Below are 19,317 nucleotides of genomic sequence, written 5' to 3'. Positions count from 1 at the left end.
TGAAACTTGTGGAAATGAAAGTGAAAGCTCCATTATCGTGAAACGACAATTTTCATGAATCGTTTCATCAGCTTTAGCGACAAGATTGTCAGTCACAATGCTCAGGTGTTCACTCTTCTCTTCATCATGAACATTGGTTTAGCCATTTTTAAACCGAATGCACCATTCCTGGACAAAACATTCACTCGTTACATTGTTTCCGTATACTTCGCACAGTTCACGATAAATTTCTATAAGTTTTAGGTTTTTTGTCAATAAAAACTGTGTTGCAGACCGCAACTCACAACTGGCAGAATTTTCGAAATGCAGCGCACATTTCAAATTCAAATATCGAAAAAACCAGACGTGCAGAGACGTTCCCACTGTCACGGATGGATGCTAACTGAGCTGCCGAGCTCACACATATACCAAAATATACGTGATTGGTGCGTGCCTAGCGGCGTCAGATGGAAATGTTACCTACTTTCTGAATGGCCCTCATAGAATGTATTAGTTTCACCTTAGTGACCCATAGATTGGTGAAAAATTCCAAACCAAAATCGATTCATCTTAGATTCTGACAGTTTTAAAATATCACATCTCTGGAACTGTGTCATACAATGACACAATTTTGCAGGTACATTCAGTGACGTATGTGGATACTGTCTCTAAAACATGTTGCAAATAATCTAGAAATGCAGTTGTAATACATTAAAATGAGATACCTGATGCTGAAGTTTTACTTCATGAATCACAAAAATGTAGTAAGCATTAAAAAGTTTTCCTTGCATTATTTCTGCATCTACATCTACATCTATACTCTGTAAACCACCATGAGGTTCATGCGAGAGGGTACATCCCATTGTAGTAGTTATAAGGGTTTCTTCCTGTTCCATTCACATATGCAGCATGGAAAGAATGATTGTTTGAATGCTTCTGCATGTGCAGTAATTATTCTGATCTTACATTCATGATTAGTATGTGAGCAATATGTAGGGGGCTGTAGTACATACCTGGAGCAATCATTTTATTTTCTCAGTATAGTTTACATATATCTTAAAGAGTCTTCCAGCTTAGTTTCTTCAGTATTTTTGTGACTGTCTTCCAAGGATTATAAAATCTTTGACCATTCATGCTGCCCTACTCCATATTTGTTCAATATTCCCTGTTAGTCCTATCTGCTATGGGTCCCGTACACTTGTACACTTAAGCAATATTCTAGAATGGGTCACGCAAGTGACTTGTAAGCAATCTCCAGTGTAGACTGATAGCACTTCCCCAGGATTCTACCTGTAAACCGAAGTCTACCACCTGCTGTACTTACAACTGAACCTATGTGATCATTCGATTTCATATCCCTAAAAAGTGTTACACCCAGGTATTAGTATGAGTTGGCCAATTCCAGCAGTAACTCGTTGATATTTTACTAACTCATTGATATTATCCTGATAGGTAAGGACGGGAAAATATATTTTTGTAAAATGCACATCTGTGTTTTGCAAAATTCGCATATAGTTTTGTTGAAATTCGCATATATTTTCTTTGTTTGTAAATTATTAGACACACAAATTTATAAGATTGTCATACTACACGAGTGAAGACAGACAAATTACTAGTTCTTTGAAATTGAACTTTTTGATGGGAGTGTTTGCTTTTGCAAAAAACTTCAAGACCTTTTTCTTCCAAAATGGCACTTCTTTTCTTCATTTGGCTGCATTTATGCTTTCAAAACTGGTTGTTCTGTTGAAAAGCAGCAGCACTTTCCCTCTAGTTAAATGAATGTGTCTCCAATGTAAGATGTTTCTGAACATTACTTGTCTTTTCTCACCCAATTTGAAGATTAAAAAACCTGCAGACTACTAAATTCAACCTTTCATGGGCATTCACAGCCATGTGACCCATGCTTGACAACACTGCAGATAGAGCTGACAAGGCATTTAGCATAGAAGTAGAATTGAATGTACGGCAACTCAATTTTAACGTTAGGAGAAAAATTTCGGCACTGTTAGAAAACTTTACAGATTTTGTGTTCCAGTCACTATAGCGCAGAGAGATGGTGCTATAAGCTATAGTCACAGATGGCTGCGAACATAAACAGACTAGAATTTTGACCACCACAGAGGAAGGAGCAGTGCGCAGAAACAAACTCTGCCTCCATTTCGCTGAGCAGAAGCTTACACAAGAACTGACGCATTGTCACAGGGGATCACTGACCTCTTCTGGTTTTGTAAAGGTCATAATCAGGATTAGCCGCTTCAAAAGAAGAAAATGAGCAATGCACAACACAAAGCATTCAGGCACAGCTACTGCACAATGGCTTGATGAAGTTAGCAGATTACTATTAAAGATGTAGTTAAGGCCCAACCTCTAGCAATATTATATGCAAATACAACTCAAACCATCTGCCACCTAATTTCCCACGTTAAAACTGTCCCCGTTATACTATCTTTTAAGCTTTAGCTAACAAACAAACAGGCACGTTTCCTTCTTATAAAATGCTAGGTCTCATGGCTGAGTACTGTGTTGCATTATGTGCCGTGTAACTTAAACAGTCCATCCAACCACCTACATTGGCATGGCTCCAGATCATTGAGCACACGGATACATTGTTGGGTTTGTACACTTCATTTTCCGTGTAGGTTCTAGTGCACATTATCATTCTTAACTGGGCTTTGCCAGATGATGTACAATGCCAGTAACTGCTTATGTTTTGATATTCGATGCAAAAAATAAAGCTATTTCAACCTGTCTCTGACAAATAACTTGTCTGGATACAATTCCCTATGGAACAGCATCTGTTAAGTAATTTTGCATATTGTCATTTTGAGGGAAATTTTTGCAGTCGTTAGTCATAGGATACTATTCTCTCTCTCTCTCTCTCTCCTTTTTTTTTTTTTTTTTTTTTTTTCGAAGTGCAAAATTTTAAATTTCTGAACACTTAAAGCAAGTTACCAGTCTCTGCTCTGCACCACTTTGAAAGATCTGATTGAATATTTATGCAGCTTCTTTCAGATAGTACTTCATTATAGCTAACTGCATCATCTGCAAGATCATTAATATATGATATGAGCAGCACGGGTCCCTACACACTTCCATGGGTTACACTTGAAGTTACTTCTACATCTGATGTTGAATCTCCATCCAAGGTAACATGATAAGTCTCCCTACCAAAAGGTCCTCAACTCAGTAACAAATTTCACTTGATACCCCATATGATCATACTTTTGACAATAAGCATAGGTGTGATATGGAGTCGAATGTGTTTTGGAAATCAAGAAATACATCATCTAGCTGTTCAAGATACTTCATTATGTTTGAACTCAAAATATGGTCTAAGATTCTACAACAAATAGATGTCAAGGATGTTGGCTGGTAGTTTTGTGGATCACTTGTACTCCCTTTCTTGTAGATGGGTGTGACCTGTGCCTTTTTCCAAGAACTAGACTTGGTTATTTTTTTTTTTTTTTTTTTTTTTATTTTTTTTTTTTTTTTTCCAAGATATCTGTGATACATTATAGTTACAAGAGGATGAAACTCAGCCACAAATTTAGTATAGAATATGATAGGGATTCCATCAGGTCCTGGATCTTTGTTCAATTTTAATGATTAAGCTGTTTCTCAAAGCCACTGACACTAATTCTTATTCTGTTCATCTTTTCAGTGGTACAAGGATTAAATTGTGGCAGTTATCCAGGGTTTTCTTTTTTAAAGGAACATTTGAAAATTTAGTTAAGCATTTCAGCTTTTGCTTTGGTATCCTCAATTTCACTTCATGTCTCATTCACTAGGGTCTGGACACTAACTTTGGTGCAATAACAGCTTTTACATATGACCAGAATTTCTTTGGGTTCTGTGAAAGATCACTTGACAGTAATCTGCTAAGGTAGTCATTGAAGGCATCACAGATTGCTCTCTTGACAGGCAAACTCGTTTCACTCATTATCTCTCTCCCTATAGCCCTACGCTTTGTTTCACACCTATGATGCAGTGATCTCTGTTTCGTTAGAAGTTCTTTTACAGTGACTGTATCCCATGGAGATTCCCTCCCACTATGAACTGTTCTATTGGGTACTTATCTGTCCAGTGCATGGTCAACTATTCTTTTAAACTTGAGCCAGATTTGCTCTTTACCTGTGCTGAAAGTTTAAAGTTCCCCATTGTGAGATGTCACTACTGATTTTTTATCTAGTCTACTGAGCATACTTTCCTAATCATTGTTGCCACAACTGTGTCATGGTCACTGATACTAGTTTTGATGTGGACATCCTCAAAGAGGTCAGCTCTATTTGTTGCCATTAAATTCAATATATTTCCATCATGAGTGTGGGGATCTTAACTATGTGTTCCAGGCAGTTTTCAGAGAAGGCATTTAGTAATGCTTCACAGAATGTCTTGTAACACCAACAGCCAACAAAACTATAATTGTCCTAATTAATTGTTGAATGATTAAAGTCTCCCCTGATGATTATGCTATGATTGGGGAACTTATGTACAATTGAACTAAGATTTTCTATAAAGTTTTTGTTTATATCAGGAGATGAGTCTGGTGGGCAATAAAAGCATCCATTTATCATTTTATTCCCACCCCTGATACTGGGTCTTGCCCAAACAATCTCACATGCCGCTTCGGTTTCTATCTTGCTGGATTTGAGTTTCTTGTATACTGGGGGACATTGCTGCAGATTGTGACGAAAGTCATTGAAACTCCATGCTCAAGGCTGATCTCCTGAACTATCTCTGCCAGTTGGTGGAATGACCCAAGAGTGGCCTCGGATCCCAGATGAAAGGCATCTTTGTTCCAACTTGTGCCACAATCTGCAGTTGCTTGCACACTGTTCCCTCACTGGCTGCTTGATTAGCCTCTTCAACATGTTGAATGTGGCCTGCAGGCATACACACTGAGTGCACCTGGTGTCCTTTCGTGTCCCCTGCTGCAATTTTCCTACCATCATTTGCTGTACATTTCAACTGCTGACGATTAATAGACCTCCTACCCTTTTGTGTTCACCTCATCTTGCCACCACACAAAACAGATTTTCCTAAAACAGGTTAAGTGAGTCCCTCTGGATCAGTTTCAGTGAAAGACATCAGCTCGGACTGAGTCCTCCCTGGTCCTCGTCCACCCTGTAGAAGATGCCTAGATCTAGCATTGACACGCCTCTCTCAGTAAAGTGAATGGTTAATGACAGATCCCATACTTTCTGCAGAGGAGACAGGATTCATGGGAGAGAATAGTACATGAGGTACCTCTGGTACAGATGTCACAGGTCACTCTCGGGAGCTCTCCACCAATTCTCAGCAACTGCCGATTGTTTGACTGTAGTCAGGGTGATTTCCAGATGCTTATGAATGTCAACCATTTCATACAACTATTTTGTTTGTGTGTGTGTGTGGGGGGGGTGGGGGGGTTGGGATCATACTTTCATTAACAGTCTTTGTTGTGGTGATGAGGCAAATGCTTCTTGAAAGTCAAGAAATACCTCTGCTTGATTGCTTTTATCTGTGGCTTTCAAAATGTCATGGGAGAGAAGCTCAATCTGAGTTACAAGTGACTGAAGCTTTCAGAATTCGTGCTCATTGGCATGGAGGTCATTCTAGTTGAGAATCTGGTTGAAATTTGAGCACAGAATATGTTGTTCTTAAATGAGTCTATCCCACTTCCCAGCCTCTTGTTCTCTTCTATTTTGTGTTTCTCTTGTTAACATTGTGTCTACAGTAACCCAACCTGCTCTTCAATATTGCTGCCACTGGCATCGAAAATTTTCAATTAGAAATCCTGTTTTAATTTAATATTTATGTTGTGAGCACTTTGCATTTTCCATAGCCAAACCTCTGCTTAATTTTGAAAGATAAATTTCTCGATTTGTTTCCTTAACTGGTGCAGACCAAATCGATAGCACCACAAGTAGATATGAGATTTGTGTCATTAAACATAAGTAAAACTGTCAAACAACCACACAACTGTGATATGTGTGTATGGACATAAACAGTGCTTCATTTGGTTTAAACCAAGCGTGGTCTTGATTGCAGTTTTTGTTTTTTCTGCCTTTTCATAACATGTTAGTGCAGCTGTAGCTGATAATATTTTGTAAGTACTCTTGTGAACAGTGTTAAGGGAGCCAGTGTAGAGCACCTGTTCATGACATTATTTGTAACATCTTAAAATCCTGATACTAATATTGAACCTGTCATAATTGAAACAGACAATGCTTCATGAGCACATGTATGGCAAGTCACTATCAGCTGCCAGTGGTGCAGGTGCATGTGTGGTGGAGACACCAGAGTTGCTTGCTGTCCGGGAGAAGGCAGAAAAAGCTGCAGCAGAGAAAGCGACAGCAGACGCTGGGCAGACTAACGGATCACTGGAACAGCCAGCTGCTTCTGTATCCCAGCCTTCAACACCTCTTAAGGGCCCCATCAATAAACAGATAGAGACTCGTACTTCAGATGGAAAGAGAAGAATAACACCTATGTACATACCTCCTGCACCAGATGCTGGGTGAGCCTTGATTAATTTTTCTGTAATTTTAAATTGTATTTGTGTGTTGTATGTGTATTGTGTTCATTTTATATTGAGTTTGATTGGGGGCCTGCACTAGTGCCTATTAACTTCACATCAGTCATGTTTTGTGTCATAAATATAATGTAATTGTACAGATAAAAAACCTACTTACCAAGGAGCAGCAGGAGAAAACTTATATGAAGGTTAAAGAAATATGCAAGCTTTTGTAGCCAGTGGCTCTTTCTTCTGGCAGAAAGGTTGAGGGGAAAGGAAGAGTGATGAAGAAAAAGGATTTGTGAGGTTTAGGAAGTGAGGAGAGTACAGAAAAGTCACTCAGAACCTTGGGTCATGGGAGACTTACCAGATGGGGTGAGAAGGGGTGGGGGTGGGGGGAGGGAATGTTTAATTTGGACAGTGAATGTCACTGAGGAACTTTGGCATTTTAGTCGGCAGTGCTCTTTCCAGTGTTATTTCCAGACATTGTGAACATCAAAGTTTGAGTGTGTCAGTTCCTTAGCAGTGGATAGTGCCTATTTTCTTGATATCAGTGTTCTGTGAGTCAGGCCAGCAATTTCAGTATGTATGAACAGCTGAGGGATACTGCTAATTTTATGGTACTCTCTAAGGAAAGCATTTTTACGCCATATCTCTGGTAGTCGTACGAGTATATGGCTCAAGGAGGGCAGTCATGCAGTAGGAGTTGATTTTACTGTGCTGCTGATAGTGTGGATAATGTCATTTGGTGCCACACCAATCTTGTTCGTTTGTGAGCAGATAATCATTGTAGGGGCACAGTATTTCACCTCCGAATAGATGAGCCCAACTTCTAATGTGCAAAGCATATTTACCTAGGAGCCCAAATAGATGCTACACAGTTTATTAATCATTTTAATTCTTGCCCTTCTTTTACCTGTGGTCTTTGTCAGGTGCTCCTTCTAAGCAAGCACTCTGTCCACGGTAGTTGTCACGGTTGAGACCTTCGCCTTCAGAGTTAATGTTAAGCTCTCTTCTTGTGACCATTACAAAGGTGGAAGCATGATACTTCTGTCTTAGTTGTGTTAAGCTGCAGCCTCCATTTATGAAAGTAGTTGCTTGGCAGCTTTAAGTCGGAGATCAAAATGTCTTTGGAGGCCTCAAATAATTCATGTTGTGCAACTTTGGCTGAGTCATCTGTGTAAATGAACTTTCTGGATTGTGTGTTTAGCTTGTTTGAAATATAAATATTCAAGAAGATAAAGGCAAGTTTTGAACCTTTGGCAGTTCGTCTCCATGTGGTGTACCCTGTGTAATGTCAAAAAGGTAACAATGCCTGGTATTCAGACAGTCATCAATTGCTGACCTCCTGGCAAGTTTTAAAACATCTATGGCTGCATCTTATTGATTTCTGAAGAAGACCTTTTGTTGCATTATATCTAGGGTTCTTTGTGTCAGTCTTCTTCAATGTTTGACTCCAGATGTTTAGAAATGGAATTTACTCCTCCGTGATAATGCTCCGTTTAACCTTCCAGATAATGCATTATACAGGGAAAGATAAATGAGCTAGTTGAATAAATAAAATGTGAAGGAAGAGAGATTACATTTGCAGAAGTGCCAAAATAAACTATGAGTTATCAGTGCAAAGGGAGAGGGAGTGAATGAATAGAGAGAGAGAGCATGTGCATTTGTGTTTGTGGTCACATGCTTGCATTTATGTCAGTGGTGAAAGACTGGATTAATCATAAAACGTCGAACTTAGTAAATGAGAAAGTGACAAGGGAGAATACAATGTTAGGAAGAGAGAGGATTGTAATATGAGGGGAAAACAATGAGAGGTGGTGTGTATTTGACAGGTGTTGGGCATCAACAGTAAATGTAATAAATAGTGGTTTGTTTGATTCAGATGACCATTCTCTGGACTGTAATGGTTTAATTTTCCTGTTCACTCTGATTTTGCCAGGGATGATTTTGTAGCTGTAATGCACAAGGTTTGAAACTGTACAATGATTTACTGTATCCATAAAATTATTCTCCAGTCACCATTAGTACAGTACCAGTGCTTATTAGAAGTTTCTTGATAAGAAGTATTTTATGGGTTTTTGGGAAATAACAGTTAGATGTTCAGTCAGTAAAGAAAGAAAGGGACATTGTTAAGTATATTAACAAAATTGATCTTAATTGTTATTGCAACATTAGTTTTAATGAACACATGCACAATGCAATCCCACATTATGTAGCCGGCATCCTGCAAGGAATATTTTAGGCCAACACTTAGTGCATAAAAGTCAAAGGTGTCTTGAAGGATAGTTCCTCATCATACAGTTATGTTCACTGCTGGCACGCAACTGTTTACAGTATATAATATCATAATTTCTTATGATGTTACATTGACTATATTAATATAGCTGTTATTCATGGATGAAAATTTGGTTTGCTTTTAGTAATGTAAAGGTGATTGGTGGCTGAAGCTGAGATGTCATTGCTTTCAGTTGTATTAAGAAGGATAATATGAACATAATTTCTATTTTGTATAATATATGTCCTTGTGATGTTTTAGCATACCACACGTTAATGTTGTCTGAAGCTGTGTGGACCTATTCAGGAAGGTTCACAGTATCTGTTTCTGTTGCTAAATCTTTGTATATACATTTTTGTTGCCTGTATAAATGAAGTGGTGATGATATGTGGCTAATTTGGATAGAAGTTCATGGTGATGCTTGTAAAATTAGAATTATTGGCAATTGTACCATATATACATTAATTTGATCTGTGTTTAAACACCCATTCTGCCTCATTGTGACTTACTAAATACAAATGCCAGCTGTCATAGCTGAGGATGGGGTTTAACAGATACTTAGTATCAAAATACTCCCTTCATACAGCAACCCCCCCACAAAATTGTGGCTTCCACCACTCACCCAACCTATTTGTCCCACCACTGTATTCCACTTCTTATCCCAAACCATCATCCATGTGTCACTACAATGTCAACAGCCAAAATACAAAACATATCATATACATCTTAACTATCAGTTTGTAACTATCTGTCCCACACATCTGTTCCAGCAAACTCCCTGACCTAAAACTCCACCCTTGGACATTTCTATCTCATTCACTTTTCCATTCACCCTTACCTTTGTCCCCCTCACCATTTTTCACTTCTGCACTCATCCCTCCCTCCCTCCCTCCCTCCCTCCCTCCCTCCCTCCCTCCCTCCCTCCCTCCCTCCTTCCCTCCCTCCCTCTTCTATTTTGGGCTTGTTTCACTGCTGTCACTAAAACCCATCTGTCTCCCCCCTCCGATATTTCAACACTGCTCTTTACTGTCCTTTCATCTTCTCCAACACTTTTGCCTAGATGACTATCACTGGCTAGTGCCTGTACACACACATTTTTCTGAGTAATTTCCATTATAATAATGACAAGCATGTTTGCTGTGTCACATTATGTAGCTGATGAATACAGATATTGTGAGATGTTTCTTACACAAATACTAACTGCTTCTGCTACCCTATCTTCCCTCATCTAATATTTACAAATTATGTGCCCTGTAGATTATGGTCAATATTAGTTGTCCATCATCCTTTATTGTGTTTTAGCTGATTGTCTCGTGTTCCCAGTTACTTATTTACCTCAGCCTTATGTCAGATAGAAAAAGGAATTAAATTATTGTACAGCATAAAACAAACCTACTGTATTTATTGGTTTTTAAAAGTATAAATACAATACACAAACTATAAAATTAAGCCCTTTACAAATTTATTGTAAAATTAATTCAACACAAAACTTGATTACCTAAAATATTTGTCACTCCCTTTCCATTTCTGCTCACACTCCTAAGACGGAAATGTCTTTGAGCTTAGCAACTCCCTGCACCAACCCTGAGTGCCTGAAACAGACATCGAACACCTCTGCCATAATTTCACAAGGAGTCCACAGAAACCTGTTCGCTGTGCAGCTCGACAGCTCAACATGCTCCTGCTGTGCATCTGGCATGTGTTGCGTCGACATTTACACATGAAACCATACAAAATTGAGCTACGGCAAGTTCTTCGTGAAAGTGGCAAACAACAACGTGTGGTGTTCTGTAATTTCATTCTGGGAAAGATGGAGGATGACAGTTATCTTCCACGTTTAGTGTTTAGTGATGGGGCAACATTCCATTTAAATGGAAAGGTGAACCATTGTAATGTGAAGATATGGGGTACGGAACAACTACATGAGGCTGTACAACATGAGAGGGCTTTCCAAAATTTAATGTGTTTCATGCAGTTTCATGAGAAAAGGTGTATGGTCCATTTTTCTTTGCCAAGAACACTGTTACAGGAAGCACATATCTTGATATTCTTTAGAACTTTCTTTTCCCACAGTTGGAGACTGATTCGAACGACTTCATTTACCAACAGGATGGGAAACCGCCACACTGTCATCAGGAAGTGGGGGAGTTTTTAAATCAAAGGATTACTGAACAATGGATCGATTGCACTGGAGGAAATGATTCAGCCATACATTACTGGCCTCCAAGGTCACCAGATCTGACTGTATGTAATTATTTCTTGTGGGGGCTTATAAAAAACTCTATTTATGTGCCTTCATTACAAACAACAATGAATGAACTGAGACATCGCATAACAGCAGCTGGGAAAGCTGTAACTCAAACATGCTTGTTGCAGTGTGGGAACAATTTGAATATCGCATTTGCATATGCTGTGCATCTCAAGGGGGGCCATATTGAACACCTACACCTATGAAAAGGTATTGGAGGGACTTTTGAGTCTCCTGTTCATCAAAAATAGAAAAACCATTGTATACATTTATTAGTTCAGAAATATAGATGTGCCAAATCAGATGATTCTTTTTTTTTTTTTTATAAACCCTGTACTCTGCAGTAGAATATTGCACATGAGTGTGGTTCTGCAGCACACATGTGAAAAAAAGATGATGATTACTTGAATGATTCTATGAAAACCGTTAGTGACTCAGTGCTGGCTACGAATACTATCGAACATCTGCGTTGTCTTCTTTTGTTGAAAGGTGGATCTGTACAATCTTTGCAAGCAAGTCTAAAAATGAATCAGTCCCCCTTCACAAAGCTTTACTCTTGCCGCATAGGAAATGCCTCAAATCCACAAGACCAGCATATGAAATAGAAATCCAAATGCTCTCCACTGGGTTGAACTGTGATTCTATATGGAAATGTAAGTGGTAAGCCGTGAAAACCGGGAGTCATGAGCTTATTGGCAACTCAACATTTAAAGTTCCAGGCTTTCATCATCCTGGAAAGGTGTTGTGTAAAGCTTAATACGAAGGTTATTCCAAAAGTAAGGTCTGATTGATTGCCAAATTGAAACCACAGTGAACATCAGAAATGTTTTACTTGTAACAATTAGCTACACCTTTCAGCTACTTCTCTACGTAGTCGCCGTTCTGACTTAGACTTTTGCCATAGCGTTGTACCAACTTTTCAATAGCCTCATCATAGAAGGCAGCCGCCAGTGCTTTCCGCCAATTCTCCACGCTGGCCTACACCTCGTTGTCTGTGTCAAAATGTTGTCGTCAAAGACAGCGGTTCATGTGACCAGAGATGAAACTCAGGGGGAGACAATTGCGGACTGTATTGTGGGTAATCTAACATTTCCATTTGAAAACGATGCAGGAGCATCTTCATTGCCCCTGCAGAATGCGGCTGAGAATTGTCGTGAAGACGAAACAGCACGACAGTTATGTAATGTTGGCTGCATAGCTTCAGGCGAAATTTCTCACCAGGCCCTCGTACTTGGCGGCAGACACTATTTTCTAGACATCTTTACGCACTCACTGCGAGCTCAAAAATGAGACGAGCGATGTGATGCTAACTGGGGTTATACTAGAGACACTACCCAACACATCTGTGCAAAGCTTTATCGGATTTTCATAGTCGTTTCCATTTCGCGACCGATCGGACCTTACTTTTGGAATAACCCTCGTACATTTGGAACTGGAGAAGGTATGTGCAAATACACCATGCACAAATGGCGTGTTTGCACTGATAGGATGTGTGTCTTTGGTGATGTACAGACAATAAGCCACATTGTAAATACGTGCCCTAATAGATGTTTCCCTAGTGGTATTGAGTCTGCATGAAGTATCTGAAAAGGTGCTTCACTGGGCTTAGTCTTCCAACATTTGTTTGTAGTCTGGACTACTGAATGTTTATATACCCTAAATAGTTGTGCATGTGTATTTTTTGGTGCACCAAGCTACATAAATTTAAGTATTAACTGTGTTTTTTGTACTTGTCACTTCTTTTTCCACATGTTGTTACTTTTAGGAAGCTTTAATTTTCGAGTGCTAGTAATAGTGTTCCATAGATTTTGTGTTTGTTTTGAATACAGTCCAGAGACGGTTAGTGCTTATTTTCATTGTTTCCAACAAGAAGTGTCTAGTAACCACAGTTTAGTCAGCTATCAGCCGCCTTTAGTGAATTAGCAGTCTAGTTAAAAGTTGATTACTTAACTCTCTACAGTAAATTGTTGATTTCTTAGGATGGATAGGATGTGTGACTGCTGTGTACGGATGCAGGAGGAGCTGGCCACTGTTTGCGAACAGCTGAACATGCTGATGGCCTCGGTCAGCTGTCTTTACACTGCTGCCTCAGAGCGTAGCGGCAATGGGGAATCTGGTGCGTCACAAGGCACACACCAGGTGTTACATGCTTCACCCACGGTCCCTGCTTTTGAGACATCTTCGTGGGTACTGGACCCGGTTGGGCCACCCTCTCCCCAAGGAGAGTGGCGGGTTCAACGGCGTTTGCATTCCTTGACGCGGAGGGTCAATGTGGAGGCCGGCCGTGCCAGTGAGTGGACATGTGGCCACTCCTTCAGCAAGGTCTGAACAGGCACACGGGGGAGGGGTTTATTAGTGATTGGGAGCTCCAATGTTAGGTGGGTGATGGAGCCCCAAAGGGAAATAGCACAAAGGTCGGGGAAGAAGGCCAGTCTTCACTCTGTCTGCTTGCCGGTGGGGGTCTCATCCGAGATGTGGAGGAGGCCCTGCCAGCGGTAATAGAGAGCAGTTTGTGCACCTGACTGCAAATTGTTGCTCATGTTGACAGCAATGAGTTCTGCTGTCTGGGTTCAGAGTTCATCCTGAGTTCATACAGGCGGTTGGCAGAGTTGGTGAAGGTGGAAAGTCTCGCTCATGGGGTGGAATCTGAACTAACTATTTGTAGTGTCGTTCCCAGAACCGATCGCGGTCCTCCGCTTTGGAGCCGATTGGAAGGCTTAAACCAGAGGCTGAGACGATTATCCCGAGATCTGGGGTGCAAATTTCTTGACCTCCACTATCTGGTGGGGAAATGTAGGGTCCCCCTGAATAGGTCAGGCATGCACTACACACAGGGAATGACAATATTAATGTGGTAATAGTAAACTGCAGGAGGGTCTATAGAAAGATCCCAGAACTGCTCTCATTAATAAATGGTTACAATGCCCACATGGTACTAGGGACGGAAAGTTGGCTGAATCCAGATGTAAACAGCAATGAAATTTTAAACTCAGATTGGAATGCATATCACAGAGACAGGCTGGACAGTGAAGGGGGAGGCGTGTTTATAGCGATAAAAAGTGCAATAGTAGCAAAGGAAATTGACAGGGATCCAAAATGTGAAATAATTTGGGTGAAGATCACGGTTAAAGCAGACTCAAACATGGTAATTGGATGTCTTTATAGGCCCCCTGGCTCAGCAACTGTTGTGGCAGAACACCTGAAGGAAAACTTGAAAAGTATTTCGAGTAGATTTCCCGACCATGTTATAGTTCTGGGTGGAGATTTTAATTTACCATATATAGACTGGGAGACTCAAATGTTTATAACAGGTGGCAAAGACAAAGAATCCAGTGAAATTTTTTTAAATGCATTATCTGAAAACTACCTTGAGCAGTTAAACAGAGAATCGACTCGCGATAACATGTTAGACCTTCTGGTGACAAACAGACCTGAACTATTTGAAACAGTTAACGCAGAACAGGGACTCAGTGATCATAAAGCAGTTACAGCATCAGTGATTTCAGCCGTAAATAGAAATATTAAAAAAGGTAGCTAAATTTTTCTGTGTAGTGAAAGTGACAAAAAGCAGATTTCAGAGTACTTGATGGCTCCACAAAAGTATTATCTCATGTACAGATAGTGTTGAGGATCAGTGGACAAAGTTCAAAACCATCGTACAATATGCATTAGATGAGTATGTGCCAAGCAAGACTATAAGAGATGGAAAAGAGCCACAGTGGTACAACAACTGAGTTAGAAAACTGCTTCGGAAGCAAAGGGAACTTCACAGTAAACATAAACATAGCCAAAGCCTTGCATACGAACAAAAATTACGTGAAGCAAAATGTAGTGTGAGGAGGGCTATGTGAGAGGTGTTCAGCGAATTCGGAAGCAAAGTTCTATGTTCTGACTTGGCAGAAAATCCTAAGAAATTTTGATCTTATGTCAAAGTGGTAAGTGGATCAAAACAAAATGTCCAGACACTCTGTGACCAAAATGGTACTGAAGCAGAGGATGACAGACTAAAGGCTAAGTGTCTTTCTCCAAAGCTGTTTCACAGAGGAATACTGCACTCTAATTCCTTCTCCAGATTGTCGCACAGATGACAAAATGGTAGATATCGAAATAGATGACAGAGGGATAGAAAAACAATTAAGATCGCTCAAAAGAGGAAGGGCCGCGGGACCTGATGGGAAATCAGTTCGATTTTACACAGAGTACGTGAAGGAACTTGCCCCCCTTTTTTGCAGCAGTGTATCGTAGGTCTCTAGAAGAGTGTAGCGTTCCAAAGGATTGGAAAAGGGCACAGGTCATCCCCGATTTCAAGAAGGGACTTCGAACAGACGTGCAGAATTATAGACCTATATTTCTTACGTCGATCAGTTGTAGAATTTTGGAACACATATTATGTTCGAGTATAATGACTTTTCTGGAGACTGGAAATCTACTCTGTAGGAATCAGCATGGGTTTCAAAAAGATGATTGTGTAACCCAGCTCGCGCTATTTGTCCACAAGACTCATAGGGCCATAGACATGCGCTCCCAGGAAGATGCTGTGTTTCTTGACTTCCGCAAGGCGTTTGATACAGTTTCCCACAGTCATTTAATGAACAAAGTAAGAGCATATGGACTATCAGACAAATTGTGTGATTGAATTGAAGAGTTCCTAGGTAACAGAACGCAGCATGTCATTCTCAAAGGAGAGAAGTCCTCCGAAGTAAGAGTGATTTCAGGTATGCTGCAGGGGAATGTCGTAGGACCATTGCTATTCACAATATATATAAATGACCTTGTGGATAACATCGGAAATTCACTGAGGCTTTTTGTGGATGATGCTGTAGTATATCGAGAGGTCGTAACAATGGAAAATTGTACTGAAATGCAGGAGGATCTGCAACGAATTGATGCATGGTGTGGGGAATGGCAATTGAATCTCAATGTAGACAAGTGGAATGTGCTGTGAATACATAGAAAGATCATTTATCATTTAGCTACAATATAGCAGCTCAGCAATTGGAAGCAGTTAATTCCGTAAATTATCTGGGAGTAGGCATTAGGAGTGATTTAAAATGGAATGACCATATAAAATTAATCAAAAGTAAAGCAGATGCCAGACTGAGATTCATTGGAAGAATCCTAAGGAAATGCAGTTCGAAAACGAAGGGAGTAGGTTACAGTACACTTGTTCACCCACTGCTTGAATACTGCTCACTGGTATGGGATCCATACCAGATAAGGTTGATAGAAGAGATAGAGAAGATCCAACGGAGAGCAGTGCGCTTCGTTACAGGATCATTTAGCAATCATGAAAGCATTACGGAGATGATAGATACACTCCAGTGGAAGACTCTGCAAGAGAGACGCTCAGTAGTTCGGTACGGGCTTTTGTTGAAATTTCGAGAACATACTTCCACCGAGGAGTCAAGCAGTATATTGCTCCCCCCTACATATACCTCATGAAGAGACCATGAGGATAAAATGAGAGAGATTAGAGCCCACACAGAGGCATACCGACAATCTTGCTTTCCACGAACAACACGTGACTGGAATAGAAGGGAGAACTGATAGAGGTACTCAAGGTACCCTCTGCCACACACCATCAGGTGGCTTGTGAACTATGGATGTAGATGTAGATGTATAAATATGTATGTCAGTTTTCTTGTTGCCATTGATACATGTGGTGCTGCTGCTGCTGCTAGTAATCATATGTTATATTATCACAATGATTTACTTTCGAATTTTCAGTGATATTGTTATTAAAATAAATTTTTTGTATTTTCCTCACAGGGATGGGCCTCGCCCTTTTGGATTGGCAATTACTGGTAGTGCACACCAGCCAACATTTAGCAGTTCCTCTGAGACCAAAAGTCGTATTATGATTGAAAAACGGGATGATGTGGTGCGGCCAAATGTTAGTAGCAGTGGAGGAACTCCTGGTTCCAGCAAATCTTGTGATGGCACACCAAGCCCTGCTGGAAGTACACCTGTCAAAGGTGTTCAGGCAGATAATAGCCTAGCTGGAACCCAAGTAGTTATCGGAGTAACTGACAACAAGCATCGCTCAACAAGCAATGCAGAAACGTAAGTTAATAAATGAAAATATATCTCCAGCAAGTTGTGTGTACTCTTTCCTTTCTTCTTGACTGTAATTGTATCCAAGCTATCTTAGAAAATTTGCAGTTGGTTCTTGGTTATCACCTTGCAATTTAAGTGTTAAACAATGGCAACTCTAGGTTGGAATATCAGTAATATTAGGAAAATGATAGATTGCTACTTACCATAAAGATGACCTGTTGAGCTGCAGGCAGACACAATGAAAACCCTGTTACACATTAATAGCTTTTGGACAAAGCCTTTTTCAGCAAAGGAAACATCTCATATCCTGACAAGAAAGCACACATCATGCATGCATGCATGACCACTAGCAAATGATCGAAGCATCTAACCTTTGGCATTCTTCTGTAGCACTATATTCACTTACATATGTGACTCACTCCTTCAAATACACTGGTCAACACAATTAGGGAATCAGTTGAGATGTCTTGGTTCTGAAGTATTGTCATTGGCAGAATGAACTAAAATGGTTCAACATCTTTCTGTCGGTTCTACGGGGTGGAGACAACAACATTACGAAACTTTCTGGCAGATTAAAACTGTGTGCTGGACTGAGACTCAAACTTGGGTCCTTTGCCTTTCATGGGCAAGTGCTCTACCTCTGAACTACAGAAGCATTCCTGGAGTGCTAATTCTGCAAGGTTCGCAGGAGAGCTTCTGTGAAGTTTGGGAGGTAGGAGACGGGATACTGGCAGAACTGAAGCTGTGAGGATGGGGCATGAATCATGCTTGGGTAGCTCAGATGGTAGAGCACTTGCCACGAAAGGCAAAGTTCCTGAGTTCGAGTCTCAGTCCGGCACACAGTTTTAATCTGCCAGGAAGTTTCATATTAGCACACACTCCGCTGCAGAGGGCAAATTTCTTTCAACAATATTATGATCACTGAGATAGTGGTAATAACATAAAGCTACTGCAGATGGGATTGGTGTTGACTTGTTTACTCTACCAAACGAATTACACAAGTAGTTGGATTCAGGGAGAGCCATAGGATGGATGGAAGTGGGACAGACACAGAGAGAGGTGGCTGCAGGCATTTGAGTGTCCCAGAGTGTAATATCTAGGACCTGGACACAATTTCAGACAACAGGAACCGTTAAAAGAAGGCAAGGCCAAGGTCATCCGTGGGTAACATCAACAAGAAATGACAATTATCTCTGGTTAACAGCTCATTGAGACAGGAGGCTGAATGCACGTCAACTGCAATGCACCCTCCAGGCAGCAACAAGATGAAATCGCCTTCGGGAATGTGGCCTGTACGCATGGAGGCCTATGGTGTGTGTCCCATTAAAACCATGGCACCAGTTAGACCACAGAAACTGGGTGAAGGAACATCAGGATTGGAGTCTTACTTTTCACAGATGAGTCTAAGATTTTGTGTTCAGCCGGACAACGCCATTCCCTTATCTGGAGAGAATGTGGAATTCAGAACAATCCTGCTTCTGTGCAGGAAACATCACCATATCATGGTGGTTGACGAATAGTGTGGGCAGGAGTCAGTATTGGTGGATGTACGGACCTCTATGCTATTCAGAATGGTGCTTTGACTGCTCAGAGGTATAGATACGAGATCCTTTGACCTTCTGTTGTGCCCTACACAGGTGTCATGGGAGATGGGTTCCTTTTGGTGAACGATAACACTCTTCGTACAGAGCTGCACTGGTGGACAATGTGCTTGAAGCTGAGGGAATTGAACAAATGGAGTGGCTAGCTTTTTCACTGGATTTCAACACAATTGAGCATGTCTAGGATGCATTTGGCAGGCACATTGCAGCCACATCAGCACCTCCCACAACGGTTGCAGAGCTGGATATTGCACTCGTGGAAGAATGGTCAAATATCCCTCAAGAGCTGATTGATAACCTCACACTGTCCGTGCCATGCAGACGTGCACCTGTACTGGATGCCTGAGTTGATCACGCACCATATCATAGGGGAACTATTATGGTAGCCTCATGGTGCCTCACTCTATGTAAATGCCATGTAAACCTCAAGTAAAGAGTTGAGACAGCAAAATATCGTACTTTATCACACACACATTCCACTTGTAACTGCTTCCCTTTCATGCATCTCAACTCTTACAACTGCTATCTGATTTCTGTACAAATTGTAAAGAGCCTTCTGCTCCCTGTATTTTATGCCTGCCACCTTAAGAGTTTGAAAGAGAATATTCCAGTCAAAATTGTCAAAAGCTTTCCCTAACTCTACAGATGCTATAAATGT

The 19,317-nt window shown here is 40.6% G+C and overlaps 1 pseudogene; it reads left to right on the top strand.

Annotated features, from left to right (window-relative positions):
- Nucleotides 1-19,317, top strand: part of LOC126419662 (protein HIRA-like) — a 356,219-nt pseudogene that overhangs the window by 241,855 nt on the left and 95,047 nt on the right.

Source organism: Schistocerca serialis, chromosome 9 (assembly GCF_023864345.2).
Source record: "Schistocerca serialis cubense isolate TAMUIC-IGC-003099 chromosome 9, iqSchSeri2.2, whole genome shotgun sequence".
Lineage (NCBI taxonomy): Eukaryota > Metazoa > Arthropoda > Insecta > Orthoptera > Acrididae > Schistocerca > Schistocerca serialis.
The sequence above is the reverse complement of the archived record's forward strand: the minus strand, read 5'-3'. Positions and strand labels throughout refer to the sequence as shown.